The sequence below is a fragment of the Solanum dulcamara genome, chromosome 5, assembly GCF_947179165.1.
Source record: "Solanum dulcamara chromosome 5, daSolDulc1.2, whole genome shotgun sequence".
In the NCBI taxonomy this organism is placed as follows: Eukaryota; Viridiplantae; Streptophyta; class Magnoliopsida; order Solanales; family Solanaceae; genus Solanum; species Solanum dulcamara.
In genome coordinates, this window is record NC_077241.1 from 67,236,598 (window position 1) to 67,241,501 (window position 4,904).

Sequence of the window (4,904 nt, forward strand, 5' to 3'; positions counted from 1 at the left end):
AGATATTCTAATTCTGGTTTTTCTTACGTAATTAAAACGCCTTACGATTTGAAGTTTTATGGTTAAGGAAAGAAATGTTCTAGTGAATGTAAGATTTGAAACTGCCAAATTATCCCCCGTCTAATTTAACTATTTAATTATACAACTATTGTAATTACGAGAAAAAGAAAGGATAGCTTCTTCCTTTACATGCTGGCGGTTGAAAATAAAATTACTTTCACAAGAAATAAAAATATTAAACCGCAAGCTTTTTAATATTTAGAGTGAGAACGTCTTACAATCTAAAATTTATATGTGCATGACTACCTATGATATGGTATAGGAAATCATTATGTTACTAGTTTCATATTTTCACTCTAAATATAAAAAGGTGAAGACATTCTTTTTTTAATAGATTAAAAAAGAAAATGTCATATAATTTATGCTAGATAAAATAATTTTTTTGCGCTTACGCAATATCACTTTGAACTGTAAGATATAAAGTTAGTTCATGATAAGATGATCATACCTACTACTAATAATAAAAAGTATGTGAAATTTTGACCTCATACGTGATACGACCCCTCAAAGAATTGAAGGATTTCCAAGTGTTCTAATAAGTTTCCAACTTTTAAGTGAATTGAAGATGACATCTGTCCTTGAATTGTTGACTGAATTTTGATGACTTATTCAAGTTGCCCAAGAGATTATCCTTGTTTGATGTTTAAGTTTTCTTATTATCCTAATTATTAGTACATCTTGAAATCAATAGAGAGAAGGTGATTCTTGAAAAGTCCAATTACCTACGTGTAGTAATTATCTATTTATTGTGGAGTTTGATAATGATCGATGACAATTGACATATGCCTTATAATTATGGAAAATCATAGTGAAGAATTTTTTCTATTTTCAGGAATTTGAATCTAAAGGCTGACGAAGGACTCTTAATTATCTCTGTCCCACCACAATTTATGTGTATTGAAAATGATATTTCAATCCTTGAGTTGTTAATTTATAATCTGAGAAGAGTTGCTTCTTCCAGCATGAACGAACCCTTCGAAAACTAATTAAGAATGGGTGTCATGAAAAGTGCCATGAAATTGTGAATATTTTTGTATGAGAATTGACTTAAATAGCCGTCTACTAAAATAATAATCAATAAATATATTTTTTCTATATATATATCGCATAATATAATTTACTTATATATTTAACTAACGAATATAATTATTTTTTACGATGGATCAAATATGCAACTTGCCCTATTTAAGTCTGGGGTAGGTGTATCAAATGGTTTGACTCGTATTTCTTTTTGTTTCAAAAATAAGTTAGCACTAGCACGTACAAGTTAAGTAGGAAGTAGACATGGAGTTTCATATTTTATTACAGTAGAGAAAAAAACATTATTTTGTGCAAGTTGATAATTTTCTTCAATAAATTATTGCAAGTTCATTACACAAAAAAGAACTTCTAGAAAAGAAAAAAAAGTACGGAATTCATGTGATAAAAGAGTACAATTATAGTGAATTTTATTCCTACAAGGTTTTGGTGATGCAAAAGCGTAATTGGACTAGATAAGGAAAAGAGTTATTTCCTTATTTTCGTGTTCAAGTAGGAAAAGGTTTATTTCCTTATTTCCTTCGGAATTCAGAGGCCATGTTCAACTAGGAGAAGGTAGGTATTTCAATGCCTATATAAGGCATGAAGAAATGTAGGGCTAGATTATCCTATACACGCTTAAGAATCAATCGTGTTAAAGGCATAAGTGCAATTCAATCAAAGGCAGTCTTTGTCACGCAAATAGAGTTAGCTTAGTTGAGTTTTGTTTGAGAGATTTGTAGCAAGAAGCGAGTTTGACTTCTTGTTAGAGTGAGAGTAGTTGAAACAGTTCTAGAGAATTGTTTGTGTGTGTTTTAGGTACTAGAGTTAGTTTTTTTGATTCATAGTTGTAATCATAAAACTTACTTGAGTTTTGAAGATAACTGAAAGTGTGGTTGCTACTCCTTGAGTGAGGAGGTTTTCCACTAGAAAATCTTGTGTCTTAACTTTATTTGTGTTTTGCAATTATCCAATTTGAGAACTTAGTTCCTGAGCAGTTGAAGGTATCAAATTTCTTCATGTGATCTAGATACCGTTTGATCATAAATTTCAAAATATTTTTGGGATATTCAATTTGGGTGAAGTTTGGATTGAAGTTTCAAAAATCTGTTTGATCATAGTTTTTTAAATCATATTCCACTTTTTTTAAAAAAAAATTATCCCATGAATTCTAAAAACTATCAAAAATATTCATAAGTTTTAGTTGGCCAAATTATCATTTTTACAATAGATAATTGATTATTCAAAAATTATAATACGATATTTTAATAAAAACTATTGATGATACAATTACTGGCTATTACAATTAGTCAAACTGCAATTAATTACGAAGATCTATCAGTGAAAAAATTAATAATAACAATGACAGTAACTAGTTATTCTTTAATATAATTTTCCCAAATTGTATGAACAATCTCAACAAAGAGCTTATATTGATGAAATTTGTTTACATCTGTGTTTGTTAAAAATATTTTTCCTACAAAAATAAGTACTTTCCATCAAAATGAAAAAAATTAATACGTTTTTCTCATTGTCAGGACATGATTTCTCAATGCAACTAAAATCCATTGATTAAACGCATTCAAGCTATGCGATTAATACACAGATTTTTTAATTTTCAAAGATATATAGACCAACTTGGATTATTATCCCATGTAACTCAATATTTTAAGACTTTTTTTAGTAGTGATATAATGTGTGATATCGTCGTCGGTGTTCCTATTTTTGTGAATTACTGTAATGACCCATTAGGTTATTTCGAGAACAAGTCTTCCTTCTTTCATAAAAGATCCTTTCCGTAAATTTAAATTGGGAATTTTGAACTTTTCGGTAACTACGATTAATTAGTTGATGGGTGATTTTAAATAATTAATTTAATTGGTGGACTAAATTGTTAATTTATTTAATACCTTATACCACCTTATTTATTAAAATAAGTTAGTAGGGTTATAATTTATGGTACATAATTAGTGTACAACAACAACAACCCAGTGAAATCCCACAACGTGGGGTCTGGGGAGGGTAAATTATTCGCAGACCTTACTCCTACCAAGGTAGGACGGCTGTTTCCGAAAGACCCTCGACTCAATAAAGCATAAAAAGACGTTAGATAAGACTAAGAAGTTAAGAGGTTAATAAGTTCAAAGCGATATGATAAGAAAAATAACGAGGGCGCTACAAATAAAATAGAGTAATCAAAGTACGAAAACTACGAAAAGTACTGAAAGTAATAGATAATAGCAGACATCAGAGAACAAGAAATTATAGTTTGCTAAAGCGTCTACTAATACGATAGAATACCGTGACTATGTACTAGCCTTCTACCCTAATGTGGATCCTCCACACCCTCCTATATAAGGTCATGTCCTCGGTCAGCTGCAGCTACGCCATGTCCTGTCTAATCACCTCTCCACAATATTTCTTCGGCCTACCCCTACCTCTTCTAAAACCATCCACGGGCAACTTCTCACACCTCCTCACCGGGGCATCTGGGTCTCTCCTCTTCACATGCCCAAACCATCCCAGTTGCATTTTCCGCATCTTATCTTCCATCGATGCCACTCCTACCTTGTCCCGAATAGCCTCGTTCCTAATTTTGTCGCTCCTGGTATGCCCACACATCCATCTCAACATTATCATCTTGGCAACTTTAATCTTTTAAACGTGGGAGATCTTAACTGGCCAACACTCTGCCCCATATAACATAGCCGGTCTAACCACCACTTTGTAAAACATGCCCTTAAGTTGTGGTGACACCCTCTTGTCATATAGCACACCGAAAGCGAGCCTCCATTTTATCCACCCTGCCCCAATACGGTGTGTGACATCCTTGTCAATCTCCCCGTTGCCTTGCATGATAGACCCAAGATACTTGAAACTATTTTTCTTTTGGATGGCCTGGTCTCCAAGCCTAACTTCCACGCCAACCTCCTGAGGTGTCTCACTAAACTTTCACTCTAAGTACTTTGTCTTGGTCCTACTCAGCTTAAACCCTTTATACTCCAAGGTATGTCTCCAATCCTCCAGCTTAACTTTAACTCCACTACGACTCTCATCGATCAGGACTATGTCGTCCGCGAAAAGCATACACCATGGAACCTCACCTTGAATTTGTCGCGTCAATCCATCCATCACCAAGGCAAATAAAAATGGACTGAGAGTTGGTTCTTGATGCAACCCCATCACAACTGGGAAGTGCTTTGAGTCCCCTCCTACTGTCCTTACCCTGGTTTTGGCACCCTCATACATGTCCTTGATCACCCTAATGTACGCCACCGATACATCTTTAGCCTCCAAACATCTCCACAGTATTTCTTGTGGAACTTTATCGTAAGCCTTTTCTAGGTCAATGAATACCATATGCAAGTCCCTCTTCCTCTCCCTATACTTCTCCACCAGTCTCCTCATAAGATGGATGGCTTCTGTAGTTGAGCGTCCCGACATAAATCCGAACTGGTTCTCTGAAATAGACACTCATCTTCTCACCCTTATCTCCACCACTCTTTCCCACACTTTCATAATATGGCTTAGAAGCTTGATACCTCTATAGTTGTCACAGCTCTGGATATCCCCCTTGTTCTTGTATAGGAGGATTATTATGCTTGACCTCCATTCTTCGGGCATCGTTTTCATCTTAAGGGTGACATTAAATAGCCTAGTCAACCACTCCAAACCTACCGAGCTTGCGCTCTTCCAAAATTTCACAAGTACCTCGTCAGGTCCGGTCGCTCTTCCCTAGTGCATCCTACGAACAACACCCTTAACCTCCTCGACCGTAATACTCCTGCAACACCAAAAATCGTGATGCCTTCCTGTATGTTCCAAAT